Genomic DNA, 14,837 nt, shown 5'->3' on the forward strand with positions numbered 1-14,837 from the left:
GACTCAGGAACAACTTGAGAGGAAAATTCAGTATTAGAATTTAGAGTCCTTTCATTTGCAGATTCTCTAGTGTATTTGGGCTGGGTATAATGAAAATGTAAGCCTGTCTCTCTAGTATGTTGTGCCAGGTGATAGTGGGAGCAAGGCAAGTTCCATTCAGTCAAGAGACTTAACCGTTTACTTCTGAGGCAATTTTAATAGATAGTGGAAATTTGTTAGGGATGTAAAGTACAATATCCTGATGAGGTGAATAACGACTATTCTGGGCAGGTCAGCAGTGATGGTGAATGTGGAGGTAAGGCCACAAGGCACCGTCCAACAGCACACAGCCCAGCAAGGTGTTGCAGCACAACGGCAGCTCAGCAAGCATCCTCATCCCAGTTCTCATACAACTTCCAGGCAAACTTTCACCTAGGAAGTGGACCTCCTGTCACACATAAAAAAAAAAAAAAAAGCTCGTGACTGAGAGAGGGGCAGAAGATGATTTGCAGTGACCTATAACATCAGCATGTTTTTGCCCAGAGGATAGTGAAAGCCTTAGACTTCACACTTCTATAACAATTCCAGTAATTTTTGTATGGATAAGATGCTAAAGGATGATGCCCTTAGAATCATAGAATCACAATACGGCTTGGATTGGACGGGACCTTACAGCCCATTCAGCCCCAAGCCCCTGCTATGGGGAGGGTCGCCACCCATCAGCTGAGGCTGCACAGGGCCCCATCCAGCCTGGTCCTGAGCACCTTCTTGGATGGGGCATCCACAGCTCCCTGAACAGCCTATGCCCATGTCTCACTGACCTCTGAGTAAAAGTCTTCCTCCTCTTGTTCGTTCTCAGTTCACATACATGGATTACCTGAATATTAGCACTGCAGTATGGGTACAGTACCCATCTTAATGAGGCATGGCAATTGATACAGCTGTGATTAACTCCCTTTGGTAGAGCAACACTGGAAAATTCTGCCATCCAGAAATGGAAGAGGTCTGAGAGCCTGGCCAAAGGCACACAGCCTGCTCAGCATCAACCCTTTAATCTGCTGGGCATGTGTAGAAGGAGAAAGAATGTGTTTGGGTTTGGAGGCTGTTTTTCTTGTTAAGCTCTGCAGGTAAAGGCTGGCTGTAAGAATCTGGGGGCTGCAAGCACAGCCCAGCAGAAGCAGCACACTTCTCAGCAGGGAAAGCACTACTGGTTTTGCCAAAGGAGGGATGAGAGGCAACCGCATATGAGAGGAGGAATTGGACATGGGATAGGATCATCAATAATAAGAACAAACATTGCATCCCTGGGCTGTGCTGAGCTGCTGCTCTCCACTTGTGCTCCTGAGCCTACCGTGCTGCCTTGGCTCCACAAGGGCTGGGAGCAGAGGTGCTGGAAGCTTAGCCACATTGTGTCCCCTGGCAGCCAGCGGCTTTCTGCTCCACTGAATTTACACACACGTATATATATGGGTGTGTGTGTGTATTGTGTGTGTGTGTGTATTTATATATATTTTTTTCTTCGAAACTTTCATCTTCCTGACAGCCAGCAGTCGTGGTCTGGTTGGTAATGGAGCACTGTGTGTCCCGCGGAGAGGCAGCCTACAGACCCACCACCCCCTGGGCTGCAGCTGCAGGGCTTCACACGAGCAGATGGGCAGCACAAGTGTGTGCTCACACTCCGTAGCTCCAACCTGAGAGGAGCCTGGTGCTACAGATCTGCAGCATGCAGCACACAGAGACAGTTTTGCTGTGTGAGGGTTTGCCTGGAGGCTTTGCTTTGCCCCGGAGCACAATTTGGTCTAACAGAGCCTTTCAGTCATATGAGTGTTGGAGGTCTTTGAAGGAAGAGAGGAGGTGGGTTCAGTAAAACCAAGCTCTCTCCTCATGCTTTTGCCTCTACGTGCAATAATCACATTCTCTGCAGCCCATTTTCTGTCCTGTACCTTTGCATTTATAACAGACTGTGGCTCATGAGCACTAAATGGCCATGGAAATTAGAGCTGGATGTGTGCTCCCGCATTAACGAGTGTTCCACTGGGCTGGACAGGTACTTCACGTCCAGGAGATGGTATCATAAGCAAAGAGAGAATTTAATTACAATGATGAATTTAATGCTGTGATGGGTTTTAGATGCAGCAGTGACATTTGCTGCTGGCAGTTACTCCATTGCTTAGCAACGTCAGTGCAAAGCAGCAGCCCCAAAGTGCTTCTCTCCTTATAGCAACAGAAGGTGGGCAACCCTTTGGCTTTCCTGAGCCATATTGAGGGAAGAGGAATTGTCCTGGGCTGCAGATATGTAGGTTGAACCAAAACTAATGCCTCCTGTTTATTTCCATGGAAACTGCAACAGATGCAAAGAGCACAACAACACAATCTGATAGGGCAAGTTCTCAGCCACACAACACTGTTTTTCAGCATAGTCACCACCATTAGCTATGCATTTTTGTCAGAGCTTAACAAAAGCCTGCATGCTGTGCTACTGAAATGCACCAACACTGCTCACTGTCCTCGCATCCACTGTTTGGTGTTCATCAACACTCAGCAAGCACTGATGAATGTCAGGGGATGCTATCTTTTCCACATAGAAGAATTCAGTGACACACCTTTGCTTCATCTGCTCTTCCATGTCAGACACCATTCTACCAGACTGCCCCTGTGCCACACCACAACAACATGTAATGGAATATTGGGGATGGTGGGAAGGTTCAGCCTCTCTTGCTGTACCACCACCGTGACATCATGGGCCAACGTCACGAAACAGAAGTCATTGCTTTTGGAGTAACCCTCATATATAATACAGCTCATGTATATTAGTAATCATTTTTATTAAAAGGTTAAGAAAATGAGAGCAAGAAAACCATAAAACTTGTGGAATATGTGACCTTGTTTTGGGGAAACTAACGCATCAGTCAGGCTCGTGGCGGTGTCTGCAGTTCTGAGTGAGTTCTCCAGGTGTTCACCAGAGATTTTTGACATGATTTTACTCTCCCCGTGTTTCATCCTGGACAATAATCACTCACAAGTGTCTGTACTGCCAAAAAGCAGTGATGTGAATAAGGCGTCTGTGAAACGAGGGCTATTTACCTCTGGTAAGAGAGGGCTTATGGAAGTCAGGTGAAGAGACACAATCTTATTCTTGAGTTGAACATTTGATTGCAAACCTACACATTCTGCTTGTAAATAGTTAGGTAATGTATTTTCATTGTTTGAAAATGGAGTCACAAATATATGAAAAAATTGATTTTTTAGCAATCTTGAAACCTGTTCTCAAATTCCTTTATCGAAAGGGAAAGCACAGCTGCATGTATTTTGCAGTTTACGGGACTGTTTGGTCAGTTGCTGTGGTTTAACCCGGCAGGTGGTTCAGTGCCTCACTGAGTTCACTCCCTCCCTCCCTTCCTGGTGAGATGGGGGAGAGAATCAGAAAGGACAAAGTAGAACTCATGGGTTGAGTACTTACTAACACAGAGAAAAGGAAAAGGATAATAGTTGTGACTATTTATATACATAACAAGTCATGCACAAGCAATTGCTCATCATCCCCTGCCCAATGCCCATCTCATCCCCAAGCAGAAGAGCCAGATGAAGGGCTACTCCCTTCAGAACTCCTTGCACATGATGTCATATGGCATGGAATATCCCTTTGGCCGGTGTAAGTCAGCTTTCCTCTCTCTGTTCCCTCCCAGCTCCTTGGGCCCTTCGCTGTAAACAACCTTGGCTTTGTCCAACACTGCTTAGCAGCAACTGTAAGCATTGCTTACAGTTATCGACATTGGTTTTCTCCTAGAACCAGAACATGGCATCACAGCAGACTGAAGAAAACAATTTGGTTCGAGCTGAAATGAAGGCAGGCGCACGCACAGCGCCGGTGGCCTGGCTGCCAGGGTTTGCTGTAAAGCGATTGCAGCAAGCTACTGAGAAGCATTTTAATCAGATTAGGATAGATAAAGAGTATAACCCCTCGGTTATACAATTGAGCTTTCTAATCATATTAAACTTTAATACTGGCATCAGTGCCATATTGGAACAACAATCACGAAGAGCTACAAGCATAAAATATTACAGATCCTTAAACATATTACAAAATGTCATCCACTAACGTTGAAAATGTTATCATGGTTGGGGAGATGTGCCAGCTCAGAAAGATCCCCGGCGCCCAAAGCCCTCTGTGTGCTCAGATTCAAGATGGCACAGCAGATGCATGGCCTGGTCTTTTCCTTTCCTACTTTTTTTCAACTAAATCACTTTCCAAGCACTACTATCCACCTCAGTCCTCATCTACCAAGGTGCAGAGTACGCTTGGCTCTTCGTGAACTCAATTAAAGGCTCCCAATTAGAGGCACTGGGACAGTGCCCTTGCTTGGGAACATGGCCACAGGGTCCCCTGCATGCGGGCAGAGCAGCCCCAGGGGCAACACCAAAGCACCGTTGTGCCTGGGCCCACACGTTGTCCTCCCATGCTGCCTGGTCAGTGCGTGTGATGAGCACAGCCAAGGGAAGAGGCTGCTGGATGTGTCAAACATTAATTGTGTGGTCTCTGCCATCCATACTTTTCCCCTGGTCTGAGTGTCCTCTGTAGCTGGGACTTGGCCTTACAGGTTCACTACAAAGAACCCCACTTGGCAGCTGTGGCTGTGATCCAACCTGATCTTATTCTTCTTGAGCTGAGCAGTCCCAGCTCTCAGCTTCTCCACATCAGAGATGCTCCACGCTGGTCAGCATCTCACTGGTCCTCCCTTGGGTTCTCTCCTGTATGCTCATGTCTCTCTGGTACTGAGGGACCCAGAGCTGGACCCAGCACTCCATCTGCAGCTTCACCAACACTGGGTAGAGAGGAAGAATCACCCATTGACCTGCTACCCTTACTGTGACCAATGCAGCCAAGAACACCATCAACCAGGGCACACTGTGTCTCATATTCAACTCCATGTCCACCAGAACCCCCAGGCCCTCAGTTGGGTCAGCATTTCCCTCAGTTTCAAGTTATCTATGAATTTAGTGAGGGTGCACTCCATCCCATTCTCCAGATTATCAATAATTTGCAGATTACTTCTTCTTTTCCAATAGAAAATGAAATGCTGCTTCCAGTTTTGTTCCAGGTGCCCGCTTGAGCAAACACATACGGACCAAATCAACATGGGGAAGGCAGCCACCAAGCCATGGCATTGGGCTGGGGGCTGGATGCAGATGGTTGGGATGGGAAGGGAGTGGTGCCCCTTACATGAGCATCCCAGTGTCCACTGCTCCCCACCCCGATGGGGCTGGGTGGGGACTGTCTGCTGGCAGCCCTAAAGTTATGCTCTTTGTGTTTCTTTTTGGTTGACGCCACACTAATTAGGCACTTGTGAAGACATGTGGTGTAATCATACCCTTCTAAAAACACCTCAGATTAAAAGCTTTTCCCAGGTCTTTAGGTGACAGGCCCGCAATTACAGAAAATGAACTGCATTTTAGCTTTCCATTGAAATTAATAACAGTGTTTCTCCAGTTGACTCTCTGAGTAGTTAATGGAACAAACTGGATGCTTCACTGTGAGATGGGTTTTAAAGCTATTTGAGAGAGATTCTGTGTTTCAAATAGGAAAATAATTCACATGATGCAAAACCATTTTGCTGGTGTCCTTGTGGTGCGATGGCTGTGTGTTGCCCAGAGATGTGATCACTCATTGGGGTGATTTCAAGCCCTGGCTGTGTAGGGTAATAGCCTGCCCATATTGCCTTGAGGGAGCCTTGGAAAAAGGAAAGTAAGCCAGAGAATTCATGTTGCAGAAAAAAATGTATGGCTCATCCCAAGCTGCCCCAGTGACTTCCACCATAAAGCCTGAAAAATGTATTTGTGCGACTTCACACAGAGGCAAATTAGAATCATATCATAGAATCACAAGGTTGGAAATGACCTATAAGATCATCTAGTCCAAATATGCCCAGACCATTAGCAAACTTTGAATGCTGCTGGAGGGCTACACCCATCACAGAGGTGCCAAGGAAAGATCTGCCATCAGCTCAGACACAGTTATTCTCAGTGTGTATATCTCAGCTGGAGCAGCCTGAGCTGCAATCTAACGAAACTGAGTTTTACAAAGAACCTCTTAAAGGAAAAAACATGCTCCTTTTTTGTGTCTAAAGGCATCTGCCAGAAATGCATCGTGCATGGACAATTATTTTACATCTCCTGATCCCGTGTGCTCAAAGCATGGTGGTGATGGGTTGACTGGAGGATCTTAGAGGTCTTCTCCAGCCTTAATGATTTTATGATTCTATAAAAAAGAGCCCTCCCCAGCCAATGGCAACATATATGCTGCATGTCAGCAGCCTTCCTGGTGCTGCTTGGCCAGCATTTCCAACAGTGTGCTCTGAAGCCCCAGCCCTGAATCAAGCCCCCTTGCAGCACTGAGACTGAGGCTGGGAGCATCCTGGTTGGAAGGAAGGTACACGGTCAAACAAAACCATGAGTCAGGGAACTGGGAGCTGATTTCCTAGTATTTTTTATAGTAATACACACTCTTTTATGATCTATATATTACATATTACTCATATATTAAAACCACTCATATAATTAATTATAATTACCTAATTATTATAGGTAACAAATTATAGAAAATCACCTGAAAGACTGCAGCCTGTTGAGTGACCTAGCATGGACAAGACTGAATTTGATGCACTGGCTCTCCCATTGTACAGGAGCTCCTCACAGCACATCTCTGCCTCCTCAGAGCTGTGAATTGCTCAGTGGGCAGGAAAACACACACATTTTATTGCAATTCCTTCTCTCCCAGCTCTCCTTCTCTCACCTGTTACCAGATCTAAGAGTAAATCCCCTTGGTTACTTCTGTTAATTGGGTAACTCTAGCAGGCTGTTGGGTCAGCGGGGTCATTGCATGTGTTCAGCATGCTACATCACTGCCCCATGGTCTCCCATTCACAGTGGGGAATAAGGAGTGCACATCCTGGATTGCACGGGGGCTCACTCCTTGCATCCAGTGTATCACTGCCAGGAGAGCTGTTGGCTTTATCACAAGGAAGGTAGGCTGAGCACGAGCATCCATCTTTCAGTGCAGATGTTCCCCTTATTTGATGGGATTTTTCCATGTTGCATAGAGAAAAGGTAACCAGGAGTTTTGGATTTAGGATGAGAACAATGTTGATAACATCAACATGTTCACTGTTCACAGTGCCAAGGACATTTCATCTCCTCACTCACACTGCCTGGCCAGTGAGGGGCTGGGGTGCACAGGGAGCTAGGAAGGGACAGAACCAGGACAGCTGACCCCAACTGGCCAGCAGAATGTCCCATAGCATGTGGTGTCACGCTGAGCACTGGGGTGGAGGAAAGGAGGGACATTCAGAGTGATGGTGCTTGTCTTCCTAAATAAGTGTTACTTGTGATGGGCCCTGCTTTGCTGGGAGTGGCTGCATATCCACCTGCTCATGGGAAGCAGCAAATGAATTCTGGTTGGCAGGTAGGGAAAAGGTCTGCACCAGAGAGTGTGTCATGGTTTTATGATTTTTGGTTATCGGTATTCCACATCATAACATCACGTGGTGCACTGGGAGTTAAAGTGTTAATGCTCCAGTTCTGGGTACCTGTCCCCAAAGAGAAGAAGAACTGCATTCCCCAGAAGACTGTTCGCTGTGCCGTTACCATTTCTGCTCAGGGGGAACAGATACAAGGCCTTGGTAGGTCATCTGACATTCTCTCTTCTTCCTTTGTCTCTCCTCCCTGCTGCTCAGCCCGACTGCGTGCCTTGGTGTCATGGTGAGGCCTTTCCACCTTTCGGACACTCTAATTATATTTGATTTATTAGCTTCAATCCTAATTATATGTTATTACAGTGTGTTATCATGCATTCCGATACCATATTTAGTAAATTAGCTTGTTTCTCCTCAGATCGTTGCCACTGTTTTTAACTATTTTGGGGTCCGCTGTTCCTCTTTTCTGGAGGCGCAGATTTGCAAAGTCCCTCTGCCCTGCTAGTCACGGAACCGGGCCGAACCAGCCCGTAAAACATTGACAGGGCAGGTGGTATGGGACAGCCTGCCAGGGCAGTGGGCATGGAACAGGCTGCCGAAGCTCAGGGAGCGTTTGGACAGCGCTCTCAGACACAGGGATTGGATTCTGAGTGGTGCTGTGTGGAGCCAGGGGTTGGGCTTGGTGATCCTTGAGGATCCCTTCTAACTTCTATATTCTATGATTTACGGTTCCACAAACTCCTCGATTTGTTTTGCTTGTGAGTGTGCCTTTTGCTTTACCTTGTGAGCTGTCCTTATCTCCACCCATGAGATTCATTTTTATCCACCAATCTCCCTGTCTCACCTGGGCAGAGCAAGCAGGGGTGTGGTGCTGAGCTGCCATCTGGTTAAACCATGACAATTTCTTAGTGGAGGAGCAATGAAAAACAAGAACAATTTCCAGAGAATTCAGAGTGCACAGCTTCATCCCCAGAATTTTAAAAACAAGACTGGCACATCTGGGAAAAAAAAGGAAAAAAAAAGAAGAAGAAAATAAAAGATTTTAAATTAATGGGGGCAGCCTCATCTGGTGAGTGGCAGCTCCATCCAAAGCAGGGAGTTGGGACTGTAAGAACCCTTCCAACCCAAACCATTCTATGATCCTATGATTCCATGAAAACAGGAGCAGCAAAGTAGATCTTTGGGGAAATCACAGCTAACCTTCAGCACAGATTTTGAGAGAAACACATCAGGAAAGGCTCTGCAATACATCACTACATGAGCCTTCATACGCTGAGGCACAATCCCAGCTGTAACTCTGCAATCCTGAGCTGTCCAGGAGCACCAGGACAGAGGAGAATTTCCCCCATAGTGGCTCACCTACATGAGTCGAGTGTGGGAATCCCTTCCATGGCAGCCCTGATTCTGGCACTGATGCTTTGCCCGGATGCAGCTGTTCATCATGCTGATGCCTCATGTTTACACAAGGGAGCTTAGGCTCTCTCTTATTAATGGGGAGAAATTGGCACTTGTAGGTGCTGTTCATCTCCTCCTAATGCAGTTGTCAGGAATATATCAGATAACCTGTTCTGCAAATGTAGCTATGTCTTTTGCTGTCTTGAGAAGGAGCAAGATGACAAGCTGAGATAGGGCTTGGGCACTGTGCTCCTCTGCCACATGTGCCCATGAGGAGTTGCTCCTGTCCAATGCCAATGGCCAGCTATGTATTCAGCACTTTGTATTCAATCTTCTGAATCTGGGGAAAAAGCCTGGGGAAAAGGAAAGGTCTGGTTTGTTTGTTTGTTTGTTTGTTTCCCAGAAGTGCTGATTTTTGACTTCTCAGCAGAAGGGAACATTGGCAAATCTGCTTCCAAAAACTAGAAGCAATCCACATTTCATGCGAGTGGCTTGATGGTGCATGAATAATAGGATCATAGAATCATCTGAGCTGGAAGGGACCTTTAAAGGTCATCTGCGCCAACCCCCTGCAAGAAGAGGGACACCTACAGCTCCATCAGGTGCTCAGAGCCCTGTCCAACCTGCCCTTGAGTGTCTCCAGGGACAGGGCATCCACCACCCTCTGGGCAACCTGTGCCAGTACCTCAATATCCTTATTGTAAATAACTTTTTCCTTATATCCAATCTAAATCTCTCCACTTTCAGTCTGAAAGCTTTTCCCCTTGTCCTCCTGATAGAGAGTCTGTCCCCTTCTTTCTTACAACCCCCCTTTAGACACCAAAAGGCCACTCTGAGCTCCCCCTGGAGCCTTCTCCAGGCTGAACAGCCCCAGCTCTCTCAGCCTGTCCTCGCAGGGAGGTGTTCCACCCCTCATGTCATTTTTGTGGCCCTCCTCTGGCCACGTTCCAACAGATCCATGTCTCTCAAGAGAAGCATTAGTGCAGTAGCACAGTTCCAGACAGCACCAGCCAACACCAAACAGAGGGGCTCTTGCAGCTCCATGCCAAGGACCCACTGGTCCCACCACTGCTCCAGGTGGTCCTCCCTGTTGAGGGGATGGAAGGAGATGCCTAGGAGAGCCTCAAGTGGAGGAGCACTCAGAGGGATCTAAGCAGCTGGGGAGAAGAGGATGCAGATGTTGGTCAGATGTAAAAGTAAAGAAACAAAAGGAGAAGAACCCAAAGTAATTTCCAACCGATGGGAAGCTCTGTTTGCTCAGATCATTGCCATATCAGCAAACCCACACTAAGGTAGCATTAATGTTCATACTTTCCCAAGACTAATTAGGCTTAAATTGGGTAGAAAATATTGTGTGACTAAACAGCCCCGCACACAGCCCTCTGCGAAGTTTAAGCAGAAGTGGCAGAAAAAGAGGAAAATAATTTTTATTAATGCATTTACACCTTCTTAGAATCTCCCTGAATTGTGTTTTACCTTTGCTATAAAAACGAAAACATTTAAATTTCTTTAAAATTACATTTGACTTAATTATGGCCAATCCCTAATACCAGCAAACAACCCATTTTGCCTACTTTCCAGCACAAATAGCCACCAGCCTCATCATTTCATAAAGAGTTGTTTTTCTACATGATGTTCTCTATGTGCAGAATGTTAATAGCTACTATAGCTGAATATGAATAGGCTTTGTAGCTCCACTTGAAATATAGAAAAAATGGCCCAGACATTAAAAAAGATAAAAGGGAAAAGGGCAGTAATGAATTTAGAGGAAAATGAACATTAATGGTACTAGCATTACCTCATGTTCCACATAACAAATTATTGGAAATCTGTCAAGCACACCAAATTATCTACTCATCTGCTGTTGTGGGGCCCTTCGGAGCCATCCAAAACCAGCAAAAGCAAGACAATTTAAGCTAATTTTACTATTTATAACAATAGAACAGACCATTAAGATAAATTAATGTCATTATCAAGTTTCTATGAAAATGACAAATACCGCTATTTCAAGCAGCTTTAGAAGCTGTTGACTATAATGAAATCTGCTGTACAGGTACTAAAAAGAAACACTCCAAGTAATTATTTTCTAGTAGCTTGTTTGTTTCCTTCACATTCATTTACTTTCACCACAATTAGTTCTGTACACAATATATGGTAACTAAACAGTCAACACTACGCAGCATTAGGACTAATTGGGCAATTAGGATGCAGTTTTCAGCCTTTTAGGTCCTAAAGAGAGCCAGGAGTAAACATTTTAGAGGCAACAATAGCAGTGCTGCCTTCAGTTTTGTTGTTGGAGTTTAAAGGAATACCATGCCAGCGATAAATGAAGGCAAGGAGAAGGCTCTACCTGCAGCCCAGGGAGGGAGGGCACATCCAGTGGTCTGACAGAGGTAACAGAGCAATGGAGGGGCCCTGGGGACTCACTTCTGGAGGGATGTGGGGCTGTTGGAGCGGGTCCAGAGGAGGGCACTAAGATGATCAGAGGGCTGGAGCACCTCTCCTGTGAGGAAAGGCTGAGGGAACTGGGATTGTTTAGCTTGGAAAAGACTCTGGGGAGACTTATGTGGCCTTCCAGTACTTGAAGGGAGCATATAAACAGGAGGGGGAACGGCTGTTTACGAGGGTGGATGGTGATAGGACAAGGGGGAATGGTCTTAAACTGAGACAGGGGAGGTTTAGTTTAGATATTAGGAGGAAGTTTTTCACACAGAGGGTGGTGATGCACTGGAACAGGTTGCCCAAGGAAGTTGTAGTTCCCCCATCCCTGGAGGCATTCAAGGCCAGGCTGGATGTGGCTCTGGGCAGCCTGGGCTGGTGGTTGGTGACCCTGCACATAGCAGGGGGTTGGAACTAGATGATCATTGTGGTCCTTTTCAACACAGGCCATTCTATGATTCTATGAAACATCTGCCCTGTGGACAGTGGCATCCTGCCCAACCCTCCTCCTGCTATGTGACCCAGTGCCAGCAAAGGCACACTGCAGTGCTGAGGGGACACCACATCAGAAGCTGTCCCTTGGCCATTTCCCAAGGAGGGCAGGAGGAGGAATGGGTGCTTACTTCCATCCCCGGGATCCCATTCACTTTCTCCAGATGGCACTGAATGCATCTTCGGCTGCCAAGCTTTCATCCACTGCCAGCCACATAATGGCATAATTTGTGTGCTCATACATCATTTCCACACCTCTTCAGAGCCCCACACTTGGGCATCAGCTGGAGAGGCTGTGCATGGAGTCCTGATGGGGATCAATGCCAGGGCCAGGGGATGGGGACAAACCCTACCTGCCTACTCTGGAACTGGGCATAGCACACCCTTTTGGGCTCCCATCTCCCTGGGACAGGCATCAAACATGAGCATCCCACATCCCATATCCTGCATCCCTCATTCCACATCTCACATCCCACATCCCACATCCCACCTCCTCCCCTGGCCAGCCCATCCCAGCCACCACTGGTGGCTGCCGATCAGTTCTGCATTAATGACAATGAAAGGCAATTAGTCTCCAAAAGCATTATCGCAACATTCATTGCATTTATGACGTTTTATTAGTACTATCAGTCAGAGATTTTATGAAGCAGAGGTTTGCTTTTTAATTAGACATTCATGACAGAATATCAAATCTGACAATCCACTTAGTAATTTATTACAGGATAAAGACACTCCAGGTGAAATCCAGCTTTTGCTTACACACCTTGATTTTGCACTGAACGTAACAGGAGCTGCATCTGTTTCCAGCAGTGTCCTTGGCTCAAGGGCCTGAGCATGCTCATCGGCCCAGGAAGATTGAAGGGACAAAGACCTCTAAGATCATCCAGTCCAACTGCCAGCCCATCCCCACCATGCCCACTAATCACATCCCTCAGTGCCACATCTCCACATTCCTTAAACACCTCCAGGAATGGTGACACCACCTCCTCCCAGGGCAGCCCATTCTAAATGGATGGAATGATGGCTGGAGAGAGCTGGGCAGTCTGCCTGGAGCACTGCAGATTTGTTTACGTGGATCTGCAGCTGTTTTCACTTCTTCCTGCTGTGGGCCGTGTGGGCATCACTCCTGTCTCCCCTTCCCATGCGATCTATCTGTTCCCTCCACTCCCAAGCCATGCCCAGTGAGCTGGGTCCCAAATCCCCACACCAGTGGATAGTGCAGGTGCTCTTGGCTTGAGAGGTACGGGCAGAATGCTTACAAACACTGTGATTTACAGCCTGCTCCCGACAAACCACATTAAAATGGGCAATTATTTGATCCAGAAATCTCTGGGGCAAGATAATAGAGGATGATCACCTCACCAAGGCTTGGAGGCAGGCATGGGGCACCAGCTTAGCACAGTGATGTGCCATGCATGCCTCGGCTCACAGGGAGAACAGAAGCATCGCCTTCATTTGGTCCAGAGTGAGGAGAGGAAAGGTACAAATGCACAGATACACACAGACTGCTGACACAGAGAGCTGCTAAGCAACGCTGGCTCTGTCCTGTGCATCGCCGAAATGGCTCTTAGCTGAAGAGCCAAGGGAAAAGTGTTAATGCAAACGCATTAGGATGCCTCTGAGATGTCTGAGCCTGAGCATTCACTGCTCATGGCTGCTCACCTGCGTGTGGGGCATTACCCAGTGAGTGCAGGGCAGGGTGTGCTCTTTATATTTTATTTTTTTACCATAAGGGTGGTGAGGCGCTGGCACAGGTTGCCCAGAGAGAGGTGGGTGCCCCATCCCTGGAGACACTCAAGGTCACAGACAGGGCTCTGAGCACCTGATGGAGCCGGGGGTTGGACTAGGTGGCCTTTAAGCGTTCCTTCCAACTCAAATGTTGCATTTGCTTCTGCTCCCTTCTGCCAGCCCTCATTTGTGCAACATACGGTGACCAGGACTGCTGCGCTTGGAGGAAAGATCACCCACCTCTGTGCAAAGTCATTTTTCAGCTGTAGCAGCTCCCTGGCTTCTCTCAGCACAAAGCTGTGGTGCCAGCACAGCACAGGTGGCAGCATGGTGGGTGGGAAAGGAAGGGCAAGGCAAGGAGAGAGAGCAGTGACTGATAGAGAGCTGCCTCCAAACACGGCTGGGTGTGGAGCAGAACGCATCCCCTCACTCCTGCAGCATGCTGCTTCACCTGCCCAGTGCTGTAACATGTCCTGACTTCGGAGCAGCCACACTACAACTGGGACATGGCACTTGGTTTCACCTCTAAAGCACCTGAGAAGTATCTATTTTTAGACCAGATCAGATTTTCAGCACAAATTTGCAGCACAGATATGGTTCCTGTGTATTTCAGTGAGCACCATAACATAGCATGTGCTGGAAGAGGGGGAACACAGCTCCTGAGGCTGTGTGGGATGGGGATCCACTGATCCAGGTGTCTGTGTGAACCAGGGAGCAGCACAACAAAACCACAACACTGTCCTACTCCCACTTCTAAGCTTAATTAGTGCCACTTCTCTTGAGCTTCTTCAAGGACTTGGGTTTCTTTTGGTACCAGTGTGCAGCAAGCAATGCACGTGCTTTCCTCTGCACTGAAGGCCAAGGAGATAACAATGGCATTCAAACCCTTTTGTAACGTGGCAGTCCTTTGCCTTCAAGTAAATTAAGCTCTATCAATAAAAAAATATAAAAGCTGCAAAGGAGATTCTAAAAGAGATCGCTTTGGTTATTTGAGGTAGAACATAGCTCTGTTTCCATCTCCCAAGACCAGCCCTTGGCCAGACAGCAGCATGGGGTGAGCCTGGCTCAGGGCTTTCCACCAAGGGAGCACAGAGAGCCAGAGAGCTGTGCCCTGTCTGCTCACATTGCTGTGCTCTTCCAGATGAGAAATCAGTCACCTCCTCCTGCCAGGCGCACCAGGGTGAGCAGTGTCCCCCCAAGCCCTGCTCCTCCTGGGAGGAGGCTGAGTTCTCCAGGCAGCACAGCTCCAGGCTCACCCTTCCCACTGGCCTGAAGGACACAGGCAGGTCATGACTAAATCGTGAAATGGCAGCTTGAATTAAACAGAGATTCACC

Source organism: Phasianus colchicus, chromosome 1, assembly GCF_987193195.1.
Source record: "Phasianus colchicus chromosome 1, bPhaCol1.hap1.1, whole genome shotgun sequence".
Classification (NCBI taxonomy): Eukaryota; Metazoa; Chordata; class Aves; order Galliformes; family Phasianidae; genus Phasianus; species Phasianus colchicus.